Source organism: Nycticebus coucang, chromosome 7 (genome assembly GCF_027406575.1).
Source record: "Nycticebus coucang isolate mNycCou1 chromosome 7, mNycCou1.pri, whole genome shotgun sequence".
NCBI classification, from domain to species: domain Eukaryota; kingdom Metazoa; phylum Chordata; class Mammalia; order Primates; family Lorisidae; genus Nycticebus; species Nycticebus coucang.
The window spans coordinates 115,553,208-115,575,182 of record NC_069786.1 but is presented as its reverse complement, the minus strand read 5'-3'; the positions used below and the strand labels follow the sequence as shown (position 1 = coordinate 115,575,182).

Below are 21,975 nucleotides of genomic sequence, written 5' to 3'. Positions count from 1 at the left end.
TTCACCCTCCTGGGGACTACTGGGAGAGGCCCTGGAGTGGTCCTTCTGGCAGCAACCTTAGAGTCAAACTTTTTCAGCTGGAGAGAACCTGATCAACTGTTATTCATACATTTGTTCATTAACTGAATTACTTTTCTAGCTCCTCCTATATGCCCAGCACTCTGCCAGGCTCTGAGGATTCAAGGGTCAAAGACACACGGACAGTCTGCATTCCTGGAGCCTACAATCTAAAATCTGGTGGGGAGATAAACCAAATAAGCAAACAAACGTGATTATATATTATATATATACACACGTGTGTGTAATGACAAATTGTGGTGCTAGAAAGGAAGCAAAGAGAGCAGGCAGTGGTATGTTGCACAGAGGGCTCAACTTAGATGGGGGAGGGCCTCCAGGGCAAGCCATATTTGAGCCATGCCCTGAAGGATAAGAAGAAGCCACAGTCTGGGGGCTGGGGTGGCAGAGAAATGTCTAGGGCTGAGGAGCTCTTGACTCCCAAGCCCAGTGAGACCTCCATATTACCATCCACCCAGCCTCCTAGTGCAGCCTTCCTGATGGGTTCCGGAATTCCTTAAGGTCAGTGGCATGGAAGTAGATGTGAGGGTAGGTGTGGTGAAATCTACACATTTGGGCATACAGGAGCAGGGCCTGGACTCCTTCTGGCCCAGTACCGGAAGAGAAGGAAATGCTGCAAACAGTCAAGCTCACTGTGCTTCCCACTGGCAGATAGCTGGGGTTGGGGTTGGGGAAAGCAAGTGAGGCAATGATCTTGTTTTCTTCCCTGCTTCCTATGCTCTGGTTTAAGAAAGGGTAGATGTTGAAATTCTCAATCACAGGTTTTCTCCCCTCCTCTGGGGCGAGAAATTAGGTATTTCTCAGATTAGATATTTGGATCTACAGGCTAAATCGTTAGTATGGAGAGTATATAACTGTAGGATTATTATTATTTTTTTTTTGTAGAGACAGAGTCTCACTTTATGGCCCTCGGTAGAGTGCCATGGCCTCACACAGCTCACAGCAACCTCCAACTCCTGGGCTTAAGCGATTCTCTTGCCTCAGCCTCCCGAGTAGCTGGGACTACAGGCGCCTGCCACAATGCCCGGCTATTTTTTGGTTGCAGTTTGGCGGGGCCGGGTTTGAACCCGCCACCCTTGGTATATGGGGCCGGCGCCTTACCGACTGAGCCACAGGCACCGCCCATAACTGTAGGATTATTATCCCAATGCAATGGAGTTTCATCCTCCTCATCCTCCCGCCCTCCACCAAAAAAGCCAGAGAATGTTTCAGATTATTCCCAAATGGAATTGTAGTTCCAACACCTAATTCTGGGTTTAATACAGAAAACCCAGACAGTTTCTCTCATTTGGGTACATCTTGAGGGACTATGACCTGCTCCTTCCCTGTCTCCTTGCCTGTAATTAAGCTCCTTCTGAGAAAATTGATAAGCTAATTTGCAGAAGGCCCTTCTGGGACCTGAGGATATGAGCAGTTGTACCTCTAAGTCTGTGTCTATACATGCAAAGTGAAGAATTATGAAGCACCGTCAAAGTCATGGTGAACACACCTTTTTGCAGATAAGGCTATGCCAAGCATTATATTGAGAAAGTAAAACACAGTCCCTGTAATAAGAAGCAGGAAATGCAGGCCCAGGCATGAGCCTATAGAGAACATGGAGATGACTGAATCCTAAATCTCAAGCCACACACATACTTTAACAAGATTATAGATAATAGAGCCGGGTACAGTGGCTCACGCCTGTAATCTCAGCACTTGGGAGGCCGAGGCAGGTGGATTGCCTGAGCTCACAGGTTCAAGACCAGCCTAAGCAAGAGTGAGACCCCATCTCTAAAAATAACCGGGCATTGGGGCAGGTGCCAGTAGTCCCAGCTACTTGGGAGGTGGCTGAGGCAAGACAATCACTTGAGCCCAAGAGTTTGAGGTTTCTGTGAGGTATGATGTGATAGCACTCTACTGAGGGCTACAAACTATGACTCTGTCTCAAAAAAAAAAAAAAAAGAAGAAGAAAGAAAACTTTCTTGAACCATCACACTGCAGGGGCTTAGCATGTCCTCCTTTGTGCCATCTCTGGGTCTTATACATAATTTTATCATTAAATGTAATACCCATGCCATATTTTTTCATTCACATGTCTAACTCAGAGTCTATAGTCTTGAAGACTTTACGACTTCCTTAAGAATACGGGCTGCAGGGTGGTAGGGTGCCTGTGATCCCACCACTTAGGGAAGCTAAGGCAGCAAGATTGCTTCAAGCCAGGAGTTGGAAGCTAAAATGAACTATGATGATGCTACTGCACTCTAGCAAGGGTGACATAATGAGAAAGGGAAAGGTAGGATAGGGGAGAAATGAAGGTTAGCCACAGGTTGGTTAATAGATACAAAAATACAGCTAGCTAGGAGGAATAAGTTCTAGCATTCTATAGCTGTAGGATGACTGTAATTAAGAGAAGGCAGCGCCCGTAGCTCAATGGGTAGGGCGCCAGCCACATACACCCAGGCTGACAGGTTCAAACCTGGCCTGGGGCCAGCTAAAACAACAATAACAACTGCAACAACCACAACAAAAAAAATAGGGCTGTGCCTGTGGCTCAAGGAGTAGGGTGCCAGCCCCATATACTGGAGGGGCTGGGTTCAAACCTGGCCCTGGCCAAACTGCAACAAAAAATAGCCAGGCATTGTGGCGGGTGCCTGTAGTCCCAGCTACTTGGGAGGCTGAGGCAAGAGAATCGCCTAAGCCCAAGAGCTGGAGGTTGCTGTGAGCTGGGACACCAGAGCACTCTACCAAGGGCAACAAAAAGACTCTGTCTCAAAAAAAAAAAAAATAGCCAGGCATTGTGGGGGGTGACTTGTAGTCCCAGCTACTTGTGAGGCTGAGGCAAGAGATTGCTTAAGCCCAAGAGTAGGAGGTTGCTGTGAGTTGTGACACCATGGCACTCTACCCAGGGTGACAGCTTGAGATTTTGTCTCAAAAAAAATTTTTTTTAATAAATAAATAAGTAAATAGCTAGAGAAGTGGATTTTGAATGTTCTAAACACAAAGAAATGGTAAATGTTTAGGGTGATGGATATGCTAATTACCCTGATTTCATCCTTATACATTATATAGATGTATTAAAATATCACATGTACCCCATGAATAAGTACAATCATTGTATGTCAATTAAAAATAATAATAAAACAGTAAAAAAGAGTAGGACAATGACTTGATTTATTCATCTTCAATTCTTTGGTGTCTGGCATGGTGCCAAATACATATTAAATAGTCACAAATATTCCTTGAAATGTTGAACTCTCTCTCTCTCTTTTTTTTTTTTTTGCAGTTTTTGGCCAGGGCTGGGTTTGAACCCGCCACCTCCAGCATATGAGGACAGCGCCCAACTCCTTTGAGCCACAAGTGCCACCCTTGAACTCTCATTTTTTTAGAGACAGAGTCTTACTTTGTCGCCCTCGGTAGAGTGCTGTGGAGTCCCAGCTCACAGCAACCTCCAGCTCTTGGGCTTAGGCGATTCTCTTGCCTCAGCCTCCCAAGTAGCTGGGACTACAGGTGCCCACCACAACGCCCGGCTATTTTTTGTTGTTGTTGTTGCAGTTTGGCCAGGGCCGAACCCGACACCCATGGTATATGGGGCCGGCGCCCTACTCATTGAGCCACAGGTGCCTGAAAAGTTGAACTCTTAATGATAGTTCATAGGTCTCTGCTTGCTGGCACTGAGCCTGGCACTTCAACTTTCTCAGATGCCATTCTCACCCTTGGTCCCAGAGACCAGCCACCCTGCTCCTTAAAGCCAAGTTCATTCCCACCCCAGGGCCTTTGTTCATGCTCTTTCCACTTAGAACACTCTTCCCTCAGATCTCTGAACAGGCAGCAACTTCTCGTCTGTGGGGTTTCAAATGCCAATCCATCCATGCTGTATCTTGAACTGAAGGGTGGTTTCACAGCATATACCAGTGGCTCTCAACAGGGGTGATTTTGCCTCCTAAGAGACACTTGGCAATGTCTGGACACATTCTTTCTTTCTTTTTTTTTTTTTTGTAGAGACAGAGTCTCACTTTATGGCCCTTGGTAGAGTGCCGTGGCCTCACACAGCTCACAGCAACCTCCAACTCCTGGGGCTTAAGCGATTCTCTTGCCTCAGCCTCCCGAGTAGCTGGGACTACAGGCGCCCGCCACAATGCCCGGCTATTTTTTGGTTGCAGTTTGGCCGGGGCCGGGTTTGAACCCGCCACCCTCGGTATATGGGGCCGGTGCCTTACCAACTGAGCCACAGGCGCCGCCCTGGACACATTCTTAATTGTCACAACTGGGTAGGAAGGGTGCTGCTATTGGTCTTTAATGCATAGGACAGACCCCTATAATAAAGAATTATCTGGTCCCAAATGTCTGGTCCCATAGTACATGTTGAAAACTCTGGCATATGCAAATGTAAAAATCTGCCTGGTTATACATTAAAGATCTGTCCACTTTACTATACGTAATTTATACAACAAATAAAAGACAAATGTTACCCCTTCTGAGAGGCCTTCCCTGACCACCTCACTCTCTATTACTTACATTACTCTGCTTATTTCTTCTTAGCACTTCTCACAGTCTGATATTATCTTGTGGATCTTTTCTGTCACCTCCACTGGAATATAAGCCCCATGGAGTCCTGTCATCCCTGTATTTCCAGGGCAGTGTTTAAAGCCTGGCCCAGAGGAGGCCCTTCAGTTAAGTATTTGAGGAATAAAGGTATGAATGACAGAAACAAGGAATGGATGAATGACAATTTATCTATCGTCACTGAACACTATGATTGTCAGAAGACTGGAACCCTCCTGTTCTGATAAGTGGGGTTGGTCCCTGAAGGAGAGTTGTGTGGAATCCAAACCCCACTCAGGAGGCAGATGGTGAATAGGAGTTAGAACAAGCCTTGAGACAGTCCCCTAATATCAAAGAAAGCTACAGGAGAGCCATGTCGGTGGAATCCGAATCCACCCATTCCAGGTCTTTGACTCCTTCCCTGGGCAGTGTGGGAGCACTTGCCTCTGTGACTCTTAGGAAAGACCCATTAATGACCTGAGTCAGGTGACTGACAGTCCTGTAGGTCTGGTGGTGGTTTTAGAGCTTCAGTCACAAAGGGCAAGCTCCTTTCCAGGTTCCTGGGGTGCGGTTGGGGTTCTCATGCCTGCCCCTTGTTCCACCTGACAGCCGGGCTGCCTATCCCTAGTGTCTGAATCTTGCCTTCCCTACTGGCCTGGGAGCTTCTCTTAGAATGAAGAGGCTGCCTTCATCTCTGCATCATGGCTCAAACTTGATGAGTGGTGCTTGGCTGGCATCCAGGAAATCATTGATGATAATGAAGATGACAATGACGATGACACAATCATGAAGGAGTTGAGATGGTTGGAGCTGTATGAATGTTAGAGAAAAGAGACATCTTGTTGGACCAGCTTGAGAAATTAGTTCAGTTTAGAAAAGTTAACCCAATGCAGAAGTGGTGGCTGAGATAACCTGGCCTCTGCTTAGCCTGGTCTTGTTCTTGTCAATCCTCATACCCTCATTTGTCGCCTCCCCACCCGAAGTTCACCATCCTATCCTCATCATGGATTTCTCCCCAAGCCATTGTGCTGAACACTCCAGAATCCTGGTTTGGTTGGAAATAAATCCCCCCCCCCCACACACACACATCCTCTGCCTTCTCACAGAGTTCCCACCCTGTCCTGTATGAACAGAATATAATCTTAGCTTCCATTCCCCACCTCTCCAACGTTGTTCTGCCTTGTGCAGGGGAAAGCTTGAGCCTCCAACATTGTCACATCTCCAGATTGGGAAGGGAAATGTTAACTCTAGTCCAGGTCAAGACCACTGACCTCTTCTTGCCTCATGTGAAAACTGTCCACCTCTCCTCATCAGTCCTGTGCACTGACTAAGCCAGACTCTCTGAGGAATTGGACATTTTTGGTTTTCTTTCCCGGTTTTTTCCATCAGGTAATTCCAAGAAGCACAGCTTCTTCAACAACTTAGCCCAGCAGTTCTCAAACTTTAGGGAGCCTAAGAACCACTCAAGGAGCTTGTGAATATAAAGCCCCCAGAGATTCAGACTCAGCAGGTCCAGCATTTTGCATAGGTAATTCTGAATTACACCTTGTCCTCAATTCTTGACCTCAATGCCAAGGCCTTCAATGTAATTCAGCAGCCTGCTCACATGGTCACGCCTTGGCTTCACCTGGAACATCTCTGCCTCTGAAAACCTAAACTCCAATGTCCTTTTCTTTTCTTTCTTTCTTTTTTTTGGAGACAGTCTCACTCTGTCACCTCAACTAGAGTACTGTAGCATCATTATAGCTCACAGCAACCTCAAACTCCTGAGCTCAAGCAATCCTCCTGCCTCAGCTTCCTGAGTGGCTGGTACTACAGGCATGTGCCACCACACCTGGCTAATATTTTTGGTGGAGATAAGATTTTACTCTTCCTCAAATTGCTCTCAAACTCCCATTCAGTGTCCTTTTCTCTGACTTTCCTCCCTGGTACACATGGTCCTCCATCTCCAACTCTTTAAACCATTTCTTTTCTTTTACCCTTCAGCCCCCCTATTGCCCATATTTGGACTTGGGTTCAATCCCTTGGCCACTCACCAGTTGTAGCTTCCTCACCCCCATTTGCTCTAACCTTAGTCTGCCAAACTCCAGATCTGCCTGTATCAACCTAACAATCCACCTTTCCTGCTCCCTGGTAGTGGACAGAGTGGAGGCAACTGCTGTCCCATGCGAATCAGGACCACTACGATCTAGTCCTTACTGGGACCCCAACACTAATGCTTGGCAGTACATTCATTTGGCTGAGGTCTTTTCTTATTATTCGTAGTTGTTATTCCAAACCTCAGGCCCCAACTTCATTTCCTTCACTTTCAGCAAATACTCTTCTTAGAGAAAACAATTTCTGTGCCCACTCACCTCTCTACATAGGAATTTTTAGAGAAATTGCTATTAGTCCCTCTTGCCCATGTCTTCAACCAGTGTTTTTCCTGGCCACCACTTTTTCTCATCCTTTGAGTGAGTGAATTCAAGTACCTCCCTGCCTTAAAAACTTGCCTTGACCTTGGGCCCTTTTCTGGACTGTGCTCTGCTTTTATCTCAACATGACCTAGTTTCCTGAAAGGCTGACTCCATGGGCGTGGAAGATTGCATTTCAGTTCTCAGTTCTTCATCTCTCCCTATAAACACACCCTTCACTATGCCCCATTTCAGTGGAGGCAAAATGTACTTATCCATGCCATTGATGTTGCTGATCTTAGGAAAAAGAAAGGTATGTGTAGCCAACCTGGATCCCACTCACAACTGGGAAGCCAATCCAGCCCAGGAGAGCTCAGCCTAGATCACCTGAAATTCAGCCTGCCCAAACATGCATGAGGGAGAAATACATGCTTACTGCTGTACTTCTTAGTTTTGAATCAGCTTGTTATGCAGCATTATTACAACAATAGCTGACAGAGACAGCAGGAAAAGTATTAATGGTGCTGGAATGACATGGTACAGGTATAACTGACAATTTACAAAAATGCAACTTAGACCTGAGTTTGCCTAAACAAATTCCAGTTGAATAGGATGTTAATGATAAAAAATGATATCATACAAAACTGGAAGAAAATGAAATATGTACATATTCAATCTCTGGATAGCAGAGGACTTTCTGAGGCCATAAAAGTGTATTCCTAATTTTCTTTAATAGGCATATATTATTCTCTCGCTACCTTTTTTTTTCCTTTGAGACAGAGTCTCACTTTGTCACCTTAGGTAGAATGCCTTAGTGTCATCATAGCTCACAGCAACCTTAAACTCTTGCCTCAGCCTTCTGCGTCAAAGATTTAATCTATTTAACATATAAAGACTTTAAATAAACGAGAAAACGATGAATTCAATTAACAAAGAGCAAATGGCTAAAAATTATGAAAAAATGTTAAATCTCAAAAGAATCAAGAAAATGCAAGTTAAACAATGAGATTTGATTTTTGCTTAACCAAATAGCAAAGGTTAAAAACAAGAATAAAATTTTGAAGATTTAACAATATGGGAAGGCCAGGTGTAGTGGTTCACACTTATAATCTTAGCACTCTGGGAGGCTGAGGCAGGAAGATCACTTGAGGTCAGAAGTTCAAGACTAGCTCTGAGCAAGAGTGAGACCCTAGCTCTGCTTAAAAACAAAAAAGGAAAAATTAGCCAGGCACCTGTAGTCTCAGCTACTTTAGAGGTTGGGGTGGGAGGATCACTTGAGCCCAGAAGTTTGAGATTGCAGTGAGCTATGATAACAGCACTGCACTATAGCTGGGTTGACAGAGCAAGACTCTACCTCAAAAAAATAAAAAAATAAAAATAAATAAATAAATAAATAAAAATAAATAAAATAAAAGGGAAGATGTGTATTGTTTGCGGGGGCATCAATTTGTACAATTTTCTAGAAAGCAATTACCAATATGTATCACGGCCTTAAAAACGTTCATTTCCTTTGACTGTTTTAGGGATCTTCCCCAAAGACAAAATTGAAATGTACACAAAACTTTAAGGCTACAGAGGTTACTGTGTAATGGTGATACTCCATAAAACAACCTAGAGGGCCAGGGTAGCCAGGGGTTACTGGTAATGGTGAAACTCTATAAAACAACCTAGAGGGCCTGCAACAGGGTTAGGTGCCATGGACCTCTGTGCTGCTTTAGAGTGGTGTTTAAAATTAGAATCCAATGCAATGTGTGATCCTGAACTGGGTCCTGCACCAGGAAAAGGACACTAGGGAAAAACTGTCAAAATCAATAATGAGTATAGACAGGTTATTAGAATTGCATATGTCTTGGTTTTGATTCTAATACTGTAGTTAAGAAAGATGTGAGCACTGGGGAAGCTAGGTGGCAAGCATGAGATCTTGTACTTTTTTGCAAATATTTTGTAAATCTTCAAATTTCAAAATTCAAAATTTTTCAAATTTTATTTTGAAATTACTTCAAAATAAAAAGTTTAAAAGAATAGAACACTTAGAACAAATAGAACAAATAGAATTCTGTTCACATGTTGAGAAACACATGTGTTTTTTTGCTGTTGTTGTTGTTTGTTTGTTTTTTTGAGACAGAGCCTCAAGCTATAACCCTGGGTAGAGTGCTATGGCATCACAGCTCACAGCAACCTCCAACTCCTGGGCTCAAGTGATTCTCCTGCCTCCGCCTCCCAAGTAGCTGGGATTACAGGTGCCCGCCACAATGCCCGGCTATTTTTTTGGTTGCAGCCATCACTGTTGTTTGGCGGGCCTGGGCCGGATTTGAACCCACTAGCTCAGGTGTATGTGGCTGGTGCCTTAGCCACTTGAGCCACAGGCGCTGAGCCAACACCATGTGTTTTTAACATGGGGTTATGGCAGGTCCTGTTGGTTAATACCCATTCTCCACCCCCTCTCTTTTTTTCCTTGTTAACCCCTATTTTGCCTTTAAGAGAGTCCCTCCCCAGCCCTGCGGGTGGATCTTGATTGGTCCAAGCCAGCTGGTGCATTCATTGCCTAGCCAAACTATTGGTGAGACATAGGAAGGTGGTGCAATTCTTGCCCTTAGATAATAATAGCAAATATTTACACATCACAAATCATGTGCCAGGCACTGCTGGAAGTGCTTTACACAGACTAATCCTCAGATTTCACAAAAACCCTGTGAATCAAATCTGATTACAATTCCCATTACCCAGATACAGATACTGAGGTACAGAGAAATCAATTCAATTGTTCCAGGTCACACAGATGCTGAGATGTGGAGGGAAACAGGCTGGAGGCTTTCCAGGAAGACTTTCCTTGTTCTTAAGAAGGGAAATACAGTTATGTGTCACTTAATGATGTGGACATATTCTGAGAAATGTATTGTTAGGCAATTCTGTAATTGTGCGAACACCCCGGAGTGTACTTACACAAGCCTAGCTGGGAGAGTCTACTGTGCACTGAGGCCACGGGGTCTAGCCTATTGCTCCTAAGCCACAAACGTGGGCAGCATGTTACCAGGGAATACTGTGGGCAAATGTATGCCAGTGGTAAGTATGTACCTAAGCATAGAAAAGGTTCAGCAAAAATACAATATTTTAATCCTATGCGACCACCGCCGTTTATGTGGATCTGTCACTGATTGAAACATTATATAGCACGTGACTGTCATGCTGTACTCTTCCCTTGCTTGAAGATGCTGTCATTTGCCTGAAACACCAGAAACTATAGCAGCCATCATAAGAGTATTAGGGAATAGTTAAGAGACTATTCCAATGTGTAGATGGCAGAGTGAAGAGAGGATGGAGCTCCTGAATTCACCCATCCTGGAATTACCCTGCTCTCGACTTCTTGTTATGTGAGATAATAATTACCCTTATAATGTAAACTACAATTAGCTAGATTTTCTGATACTTGCAGCCAAAAGCACCCAAACTAGTACTGTAGGTAAATTTTACATTTTATCACATGTATAAAGTGGAGAGGAAAACCCAACAGAGTACAAAATTGGGTAAATTTTGAATAACTGCAACTTTGTAAACGAAATTTCATAGAAAAAAATCTAAAATGTTACCAGTCATAATCTTTGGTTGGTGGGCTCAGGGAGTATCACTTTTTTCTTATACTTTTCAAATATTTTCTTTTTTTTTTTTTGTAGAGACAGAGTCTCACTGTACCGCCCTCGGGTAGAGAGCCGTGGCATCACACGGCTCACAGCAACCTCTAACTCTTGGGCTTACGCGATTCTCTTGCCTCAGCCTCCCGAGCAGCTGGGACTACAGGCGCCTGCCACAACGCCCGGCTATTTTTTTGTTGCAGTTTGGCCGGGGCCGGGTTTGAACCCGCCACCCTCGGCATATGGGGCTGGCGCCCTACTCACTGAGCCACAGGCGCTGCCCAACTTTTCAAATATTTTCTAACCTTCTCTCATGAGAATGTATCACTATGTTAATTTTTTAAATTAATATTTTACTAACATTGCTGTCATTTATAACACAAGACAGCAATCCTCCTTGCTGTTTCTACCTGTCACTTTGCATCCATTCTCAGGCCACTCACTTGGGCTCCTGCCTCCACTACCCCATCCTCATCTGGCTCTGTCCCCTTGAGGGTCAAGCCCATTTGTCACTGTTCAGACCTTATCACTGAGCTTCTAGGCAGCAATTCCTTTGCCTTCCCTGCCACTGTCTCTCTGTGAGAGGTCACATCCCAGAGTCCATTCCCTGGCCCTTTCCTCTTGCTCTACACTCACTGCTTGCCCTGACCCCAGCGGTCACCCACACGCTTGTTACTTCAGATGGGAGTTGCTCACAGGGACCTCTCTCCTCAGCTGCGTATCTCAATGTCCATCCTCTTTCTGGGCAGCTCTGCCAGGACATCCCATAGTCTCCACTTGATTTGTCCAAAGCTGACCTCTTCATGTCACCCTCTCCTGCTCCTAAGTGTCCCTCATTTTGGCAAATGATGTTCCCTCTTGTCTGTCACCTAAAGGTGATTTATAAGAGCACACCTTCTGAAGTCCTGGTCTCAAAACACAGCTCTGTGTGACCTTGCGCCAGTTACTCAACCTCACTGATCCCCGGTCTCATCTGTAGGTCAAGATGGGAAAAGGCGCTACTTCCTAGGGTTTTGTGAGGACCAAATAAGATAACACATGCTTGGCACGCTCTATGCAATGGTTGGCGTATAGATGCTCAAGAAATGTTGACTTAAAAATAAACTGACATCAGCTTGGCGCCCACGGCTCAATGAGGAGGGTGCCAGCCACATACACCAAGGCTGGAGAGTCGGAGCCCAGCCCGGGCCAGCTAAACAACAATGACAACTGCAACAAAAAATAGCTGGGCATTGTGGCGGGCGCCTGAAAGCCCAGCTACTTGGGAGGCTGAGGCAAGAGAATCGCTTAAACCCAAGAATTTGAGGTTGCTGTGAGCTGTGATGCCACATCACTGTATTGAGGGTGACATAGTGAGACTCTGTCTCAAAAACAAAAAAATAAATAAACTGACATCTTCCTTTTCCCACACAGCCAGTTGGTGCTTCTGGTAATCCTACAACATTCCAGCTTCCTGAATCCATCTTTCCTTGCTCACCTTTGTTGCTCCTGGCTTTGCTCTTATAGCTCTCAACCCCCTTCACGTGGACCCTTGCCACATCCTTTCCTAATCCAGTGGGGGCCCTCCAACTTACCCTGTCCTCTAGCTTTCCAGAAGCACTTTTGTGTAATGTAAATCTGAGCACATCTCTCCTGTTTAAGGCGCTTCGGTAGCTCCTTGTTGTCTGTGGACTATAGCCCCGACTGGCAAGCCTGGACTCTGTAGCCCCTAAAGATACAGCCCCTGCCTATCTCTCTCCTCCCCCATCAGGCCTCCCCACTCATCCCTGGCCTCCTGCCCCAGCAGCTGGGCCACCTCGGCACCCACTGCTGCTTTTCTCTTCTTTCCTGTGGAGTAGGGGTGATGATAGAGTTGTCTCATGGAGTTGTGAGGAAATGAATCATATGAAGTTCTGAGAACAGTGCCTGGTGCACAGAAAGAACTCAACACTTGCAAGAGATTACTTTGTCCTCTCCAGTGGAAGCCACAAGGACAGGGATGTTGTCTATTTTCTTCCTGGGTGTATTCACTTGTGACACTCTCTTGTGGTACTGGGCAGCGGCAGCAAGGCACAGCTGCCAGGCAGCCACTCGATCATAAGGGGAAACGACGGATACTCTACAGTGCACTGTGTTGCCCAATAACTTGGCCCAACTGTAGGCTGATGGAAGTTTTCTGAGCACGTGGAAGGCAGGCCAGGCCATGCAACAATGTTTGGTAGGTCAGGTATATTAATGCGTTCTGACTTATGATATGTTTAATCTGGGATAGCTTTATTTTATTATTATTTGTTTTGTTTTGTTTTTGAGACAATCTTGCTCTGTCACCCCGGCTAGACAGCAGTGGCATTGTCACAGGTCGCTGCAACCTCAAACTCCTGGGCTCAAGTGATCATCCTGTTCAGCCTCCCAAGTAGCTGGGACTACAGCCACGTGCCACATGCCCAGCTAATTTTTTTATTTTGTTGTGGAGATGGAGGTCTCACTCTTTCTCAAGCTGATCTTGGACTTCAGGGCTCACGCCCACCTCGGTCTTCCAGAGTGCTAGGATTATAGATGTGAGCCATTGTGTCCAGCTTAGGATGGCTTCATTGGTATGTGACCCCATCTTTTCTTTTTTTAGACAAAGTCTCACTTTGTCACCCTGGATAGAGTGCCATGGTGTCATCATAGCTCACAGCAATCTGAAATTCTTGGGCTCAAGTGATTCTCTTGCCTCATTCAGCCTCCCAAGTAGCTGGGACTACAGATGCCTGCCATGACATTGGCTAGTTTATTATTTTTCTTTCTCTCTCTCTCATTTTTTTTTTTTTTTTTTTAGTAGAGATGGGGTCTTGCTTTTGTTCAGTCTGAGCTCAAGCAATTCACCCGCCTTGGCCTCCCACAGTGCTAGAATTACAGGCACGAGCCACCATGCCTGGCCCAGGATACAACCTCATATTAAATTGAGGAACATCTGTATTTGTCAAACAAACCAATCCTCATACCCAGCTTTGGAGGATGCCTTCTGTAGCCACCTCATCAGGCCTAGGTAAAGACTTCCGCTTCATAAACCGCACCTGTCACTGAACTCAGGCTATTCTACTGTTCCTAGTGCTGCCCCTGCAGCTCCTGTGGGTAAGAAGGGGGGAGCTGTAGAGGAGGGAGCGGATCATAGGGTGTGTGCTAGACTTGGAATGACCAACTTCGAACCTTGTGTACTAGGAACTCTGCACTTTGGAGCAATGTTCTTTATCTACTTAAGCTTTATTCTTTGTCTCTGCAGAATCCACATGGGGCTACTGTGAGGATTAACTGTGACTATTCAAGAAAAGATGCAGTACATGGGCCTTCTCAGGTTCTTACAAGTGCGTTGATATTGGTGTATTTTGCCTCATTCTTGCAACATCAGCATGTGGTCCCTGTGGGCGCTCATATGTTTATTAACATTTTATGAATGAAGGCTGAAGGTGTGATCCTTCCCTTTCATTTCCCACTGTCATCATCCCAGATGAGGCTTTTGGGTCCTCATGCCTGGCCTGTTGCAGACACCTGCAGTCACATCCCCTGGACATCATCAGATGAAGTCTTTGGCATCCCTGCTCCAAAGAGGGGCTCCTCCTGCTCAAAGCCAGTGTCTACACAATCAAATTTCCATTACTTGGTTTAGCAATACTGTCACAACCCAGTTCTCTAGTGTGCTATGGTCCAGCTGCTCCCCTCTGCGTGCCCCCTTCAGCCAGCCTGCCCCATCCCAACTGGAGAATTCCTTGAAGGCAACCTTCTCAAGACACCAGGTACCTTTGGGCCCCAATACATCCAAGGGATACAATATGCTCCCAAGAGTAACTCACTAATTAGGGCCCAGTTCTCGTCTAGGGAGTCTAGCAGTCTCTCTGAGGGGAGGAGGAGAGTGAGTCAATCCGCAGGGAGGCTGATATGCCCTTTCTTTTTTTTTTTTTTGTAGAGACAGAGTCTCACTCTACCGCCCTTGGGTAGAGTGCCGTGGCGTCACACGGCTCACAGCAACCTCTAACTCTCGGGCTTACGCGATTCTCTTGCCTCAGCCTCCCGAGTAGCTGGGACTACAGGCGCCCGCCACAACGCCCGGCTATTTTTTTTTTTTGTTGCAGTTTGGCCGGGGCCGGGTTTGAACCCACCACCCTCGGCATATGGGGCCGGCGCCCTACTCACTGAGCCACAGGCGCCGCCCCTGATATGCCCTTTCTTTGAGTACTACTCTTTTAAAACTAAAAATAAATTGAATCTTCTCTTCAAAGTCTTTTCTGATCACCACAATTAATTGCATTGCCTGGTCACTAAAAATGTCTCATCATAGTGAAACAGAGTTAATGGTTGGAAAAGTAGCTGCTTTTCCACTCTGGACTATGGAGGAGCATCCTGGCCATTAGATGTCCTTTACAAACCCGAGGCCTCACTATAGGCAAAAACAAGCCTTTGTCTCTCCCTCACACCCAGCACCCAGGGCTGTGTCTGACACACGGCCTGTAATAATGTTCAGTTGTGGGGGAAGGAAGAAGACAGAACAAACGAGCACCAATTGTCTACTGAGTATGGGGCCTGTGTGGGGTCCTCTGCATATGTTACCTAACTGTTGTAACAGCTCTGTAAGGAAGGTAATGGCATCATTTAGGGGTTAACTCAGTTTAGAGTTAACATACTGAGGCTTGGAGAGGCTAAATGACTTATGCCATCACACAGCTAATAGGGGACAGAGCCTGAATTCAATTCTGGTTTTATTTGACCCCAAAGTCCATGCTCTTTCCACTGTTACTGTGTTACAACCTGGGTAGGAGGCATGTCAGTCAGTCTGCCAGGAAACAGATGACATACTCAAGCAATAATCTGAGGCTGAGGGTAGTTGTTTTGTTTTGCTTTTCTTTGTTTTCTTTTCTTTTTTTTTTTTTTTTTGTAGAGACAGAGTCTCACTGTACCGCCCTCGGGTAGAGTGCCGTGGCGTCACACGGCTCACAGCAACCTCTAACTCCTGGGCTTCCGCGATTCTCTTGCCTCAGCCTCCCTAGTAGCTGGGACTACAGGCGCCCGCCACAACGCCCGGCTATTTTTTTTTGTTGTTGCAGTTTGACCAGGGCTGGGTTTGAACCCGCCATCCTTGGCATGTGGGGCCGGCGCCCTACTCGCTGAGCCACAGGCGCCGCCCTTTTCTTTGTTTTCTAAGACAGTCTTCACTATGTCACCAGGCTGGAGTGCAGTGGTGGGACCAAAACTTTCAACTCCTGGGCTCAATGGATCCTTCTGCCTCAGCCACCCAAACACCTGGGACCACAGGTGCATGTCACCATATTTTTCTGTAGAGACAGGGTCTTGTCATGTTGCCCAGATTGGTCTCAAACTTCTGGTCTCAACTGATCCTACCACCTCAACCCCCCCAAATGGTGGGACCATAGGTGTGAGCCACCACCCAGAGTTTTATAAGGGGCCTACTCTACAAGGCTAGGGCAGGGTACAGGAAAGTGCTCCAGGGATAGTGACACTCTGTCACACACACACATCCCCCCACCCTAGGCCTGAAGGGTCAGAGGAGGGAGTAGTTAGACACAGAGAGACGGAGCTATATGGACAGGGCTGCCTAAAGGAGGCTGTGACTTCTGGTTGAGGGAGGAGCCAGTCTGTGGTGTCCTTTCTGGGAGGAAGGAGAACAAGGGCTGTGTCTCCATCTCCTGCGGGAGCTTTCTGTTGCCCAAACCCAAAGCCTGCTGTGGTGCCCACAGGGATCAGCTATAGGCTGGAGAAGAGGTAAGTGGATATGCAAATGGAGGCAGCCAAATGAGACCCAAGAGATGTGTGGGTTCAGGACAGCAGGAGTGTGCTGTCTCTTCAGAGTGGAGCTGTCACCTTTTCCCCAGTGGGAACTGGCTCCAGGCTTTCAACCCACTCACAGCTCAGAGGCAGGGGTGTTCTTTGAAAATATCACCCAGAGCATGTCTCTCCCCTGCTTAAAACTATTCAGTGGCTTCCATTTAGGGTAAAATCTGAAGTCATCAAGCCACAAGGCCCTTAGACTTGGTCCCTGCCACCTTCATAGTTTCCTCTCAGGCCATGCCCCAGTGCCTAACCCTCTCCAGCCTCGCTTCTTTCCTGGAAGTTTCCAGAATACCCCATGCTCTTTCAACTTCAGGGTTGCCCCCACTACCTTCATGTAGTTTGTTTCCTCCGCTGAGAGGGGGTCAAAACACGCTTGCCACCACACGTGTGTGCACGATGAACCCTCACACACACTGCCCATCCATCCTGGGCTACTCTTACAGGCCACCCTCCCCCACTCTAAATGAGGTAGGTCCCTGGGGGCTACTTTCTTAGGGCACCAAGTACACTTGCCTTCAGCACATGTATTACAGTTCATAACAACACATTCATTTGTGAGATTAGTTGCTGACATCTGGCTTCCCCACCAGACTGTAGGCTCTAAGAGGGCAGACACTGTAATTTATTCTGCATTGCCACAGTGCTTAGCACACAGTCAACCCCTCATAAGTGCTTATTCAATGAATATTAAAGACACTGAATTTGAGTCCTGGCTCTACCAATCCCAACTGTAAACTGGGAGCATGCCATTGTACACTGTACTGAGTTCAGTTTCTTTTTAAATAACTTTTTATTATGCGCAATTTAAAACATCTGGCTGGAAAAAAAAAAAAAAAGAAAACCATCTGGCTGGGCCAGGCACTGTGGCTCACACCCATAACCCCAGCACTCTGGGTGGCCAAGGCAGGGGGGTGGATTGCCTGAGCTCAGGAGACCAGCCTGAGCAAGAGTGAGACCCTGTTTCTACTAAAAAATACTAAAAATAGAAACAACAACAACAGTTCGGCACCCGTAGCACAGTGGTTACTGCGGCAGCCACATACACCAAGGGTGGTGGGTTCGAAGCTGGCCCGGGCCAGCTAACCAACGACAACTGCAACAAAAAATAGCTGGGCGTTTTGGCCAGTGCCTGTAGTCCCAGCTACTTGGGAGGCTGAGGCAAGAGAATCACTGAAGCCCAAGTTTGAGATTGCTGTGAGATTGTGAGATTGCTGTGAGCTGTGAAGCCATAGCACTCTACCAAGTGTGACATAGTGAGACTCTGTCTCAAAATAAAAACAAGCTCGGTGCCTGTGGTTCAAGCAGCTAAGGCACCAGCCACATACACCTGAGCTGGTGGGTTCGAATCCAGCCCGGGCCCACCAAACAACAATGATGGCTGCAACCAAAAAAATAGCCGGACATTGTGTTGGGTGCCTGTGGTCCCAGCTACTTGGGAGGCTGAGGCAAAAGAATCGCTTTAAGCCCAGGAGTTTGAGGTTGCTGTGAGCTGTGATGCCACAGCAGTCTACCCTGGGTGACAGCTTGAGGCTCTGTCTCAAAAAATAAATAAATAAATAAAACAAAAAAATAATTAAACAGTAATTGGCGTGGCTCCTGTAGCTCAGCGGCTAGAGGGCCAACCACATACACCAGAGCTCGGGTTCAAATCCAGCCCGGGCCTGCCAAACAACAATGACAACTACAACCAAAAAATAGTCAGGCAATGTGGCAGTCCCAGCTACTTGGGAAGCTGAGGCAAGAGAATTGCTTAAGCCCAAGAGTTTGAGGTTGCTGTAAGCTGTGATGCCATGGCACTCTACCCTGGACAAGATAGTGAGACTCTGTCTTAATAGAAAAAAAAAAAAAGAAAGAAAGAAAGAAAAGAAAAGAAAGAAACAACAACAACAAAAATTAGTTGGGCATTGTGCCAGGCACCTGTAGTTTCAGCTACTTGGGAGACTGAGGCAAGAGGACTGCTAGAGCCCAAGAGTTTGAGGTTGCTGTGAGCTCTGATGCTATGGCACTATGCCCAGGGGAACAGAGTGAGACTCTGTCTCAAAAAAAAAAAAAAAAGAAATCTAGCTGGGCACAGTGGCCCAAGCCTGTAATCCTAGCACTCCCAGTCTGGGAGGCTGAGGCAGGAGGATTGCTTGAGCCCAGCTCTAAAGTATCCATTACCCAACTCAACATTGTAGGTTTGGTTTCTTTCTTTCTTTTTTTTTTTTTTTTGGTAGAGGCAGAGTCTTACTTTATCGCCCTCAGTAGAGTGCCGTGGCGTCACACAGCTCATAGGAACCTCCAACTTCTGGGCTTAGGCGATTCTCTTGCCTCAGCCTCCCGAGTAGCTGGGGCTATAGGCGTCCGCCACGACTAATTTTTTTTTTTTGTTGTTGTTGTTGCAGTTTGGCTGGGGCTGGACTTGAACCCACCACCCTCGGTATATGGGGCCAGCGCCCTACCCACTGAGCCACAGGCGCTGCCCAGGTTTGGTTTCTTTATCTGTAGGTAAGGAAGATTAGTGTGATTTTCAAACTTCTTTTTTTTTTTGAGACAAAATCTCACTCAGTTGCCCTGGGGTTGAGTGCCCTAGGGTCATAGCTCACAGCAACCTCATCCTCTTGGGCTCAAGTGATTCTCTTGCCTCAGCCTTCTGAGTAGCTGAGACTACAGGCAACCAACACAACACCCAGATATTTTTAGAGACAGGGTCTCGCTCTTGCTCAGGCAATCCACCCACCGTGGCCTCCTGGGGTGCTAGGATTACAGGCTTGAGCCAGTTCTCAGTCCCTATTTAAAAACTTTTTCTTTTCTTTCTTTCTTTTTTTTTTTTTTTTTTGTTTTGAGAGTTTGCTTTGTTGCCCAGGCTAAAGTACCTTGGTTATCAGCCTAGCTTATAGCAAACTCAGACTTCTGAGTTCGAGTAACCTTCCTGCCTCAGCCTCCCAGTAGCTGGAATTGCAGGAGCCTGCCACTACTCCCAGCTATGATTTTCAAACTCTTTTGATCATGGACCTCACTAAGAAATACATTTTAAATCAAGACTCCCACAAAATACATATGTAAAAAAAATCTAAAACAAAACGTTGCACAAAACAACTATTGTGCTTATATTCTTACTTTATCTAGTCTTAATTTTTATTTTTATTTTTTGAGACAGAGTCTCATTATGTATGTTGCCCTTGGTAGAGTGCCATAGCGTCACAGCTCACAGCAACCTCAAGTTCTTGGGCCTAAGCCTCCTGAGTAGCTGGGACTACAGGCACCCGCCACAACCCCCAGCTATCTTTTGGTTGCAGTTGTCATTGTTGTTTATCAGACCCAGGACAGGCTTGAACACACCAGCTTAGATGTTTGTGGCCGGCACCCTATTCCCTGAGCTACGGTCACTGAGCCTAGTCTTAATTTTTAAAAAGCTGGTTATGATCCACTAATTGACTTCCCTGGTGTGGAAAGAGCTTCTCTCCTCTACTTGTGTCTGTCTGGGAAAGTGTTAAGGGCTCCCCCTTTTCTTCAGAAGCACAGCTTGCAAGATGCTTCCTCCTAGTGGTTGTATCTGGGAACTGCTTGTGCCTTGCTTTGACCTGGCTCTTCCGAGATGTCAATTTTTGACTTGATAGAAATAAACTGAATTCAAGAATTCTGGGAGCCAAAGCAGATGGATTGCGTGAGCTCACAGGTTCGAGACTAGCTTGAGCAACAGTGAGATCCCGTCTCTAAAAACAGCTGGGCATTGTGGAGGGTGCCTGTAGTCCCAGCCACTTGGGAGACTGAGGCAAGAGAATCACTTGAGCCCAAGTGTTTGAGGTTGCTGTGAGCTATGATGCCACTGCACTGTAACGAGGGTGACAAAGTGAGACTCTGTCTCAAAAAAAAAAAAAAAGGAAAGAAAGAAAAGAAAAGAAATAAACTGAATTCAGTAAAAAGTCTTGAGTGCATGATCATGTCCCATTTATTCATTTTCGGTGTTGCTGCAATTGACAAGGGGGTTTGCTTCATAAAATCTTTTCCCAGGCTGATATCAACAAGAATTTTTCTAACACTTTCTTCTAGAATTTTTATCATTTCATGTCCTAAATTGCAATCTTTTATCCAGCAAGAGCCCTTTTCTTTCTTTTTTTTTGAGACAGAGCCTTGCCTGAGACAGAGCCTCAAGCTGTTGCACTGGGTAGAGGGCTGTGATGCTCACAGCAACCTCCAACTCCTGGGCTCAAGCCATTCTCCTATCTTCGCCTCCCAAGTAGCTGGGACTACAGGCTCCCACCACAACACCCGGCTATTTTTTGTTGCAGCTGTCATTGTTGTTTGGTGGGCCCAGGCTGGATTCGAACCTGCCAGCTCAGGTACATGTGGCTGGCATCTTAGCCGCTTGAGCCACAGGTGCCGAGCCAGGAGTCAATTTTTGTAAGTGGTGAGTGGTGCAGGTCCAGTTTCAGTTTTCTACATGTGGCTAACCAGTTCTCCCAGCACCATTTATTTATTTTTTATTTTTATTTTTATTTTTTTTTGTGGTTTTTGGCCAGGGCTAGGTTTGAACCCACCACCTCTGACATATGGGACCGGCGCCCTACTCCTTGAGCCACAGGCGCCACCCATCCCAGCACCATTTATTAAATAGGGATTCTTTTCCCCAGTGCATGCTTTGTTGGGTTTATCAAAGATCAGATGGCATTATGTGGCTGGTTCCATCTTTAGGTTCTCTATTCTATTCTATAGATCTATGTTTCTATTTTTGTGCCAGTACATGTGTACCACAGAGTACTATTCAGCCATAAAAAAGATGGAGACATCTTTTGTATTTACCTGGATGAAGCTGAAGAACATTCTTCTCAGTAAAGTATCGCAAAAATGGAAAAGCAAATATCCAGTGTACTTGATACTAATACGAGACCAATAGATAAATAACTACACACCCCCCCCCACCATGAGCACTGCTTGAGACAGAGAGAAAAAAAAAATTAAGTGGGAGGGAGGGGAGAAGAGGGAAAGGGAGAGAGGAAAGAGGAAAAGGAGAGGGGAGGCTGGAGGGAGATTGGTAATTTCTTACTAATGGGTATAATGTAACAGTATATATCATAACCCCCTGGGCGAAGTGCTGGCTCAATTAGAACTTGAACTTTACCCAACAAATGCAAAGAATGTAATCTAATTATGTGTATCCTCTTGTTAATCTGAAATTAAAAAAAGAAGAAAGTCCTGATTGCAGGTTCTGGGCTAGGCATCTGGAGAGCTGAAGTCCAAGATGATTTACATCTTAGACTCTAGGCTGGGCATAGTGGCTCATGCCTGTAATTCTAGCACTCTGGGAGGCTGAGGCTGGTGAACTGCTTGAGCTCAGGGGGTCGAGTCCAGCCCCCATCTCTACTAAAAATGGGAAAAAAAACTGAGGCAAGAAGATTGCTTGAGCCCAAGAATTGGAGGTTGCTGTGAGCTATGACATCAGAGCACTCTACCCAGGGTGACAGCTGGAGATTCTGTCTCGAAAAAAAAAAAAAAAAAGGCTCAGTGCCTGTTGCTCAATGTTTAGGGCACCAGCCACGTACACCAAGGTAGACAGGTTCAAACCCGGCCCA

General features: G+C 46.0%; 1 protein-coding gene across 3 annotated transcripts in view; it reads right to left on the bottom strand.

Annotated features, from left to right (window-relative positions):
* The window catches only part of PNKD (PNKD metallo-beta-lactamase domain containing), an 88,333-nt gene that overhangs the window by 26,740 nt on the left and 39,618 nt on the right, over positions 1-21,975 (bottom strand). The window lies entirely within an intron of this gene.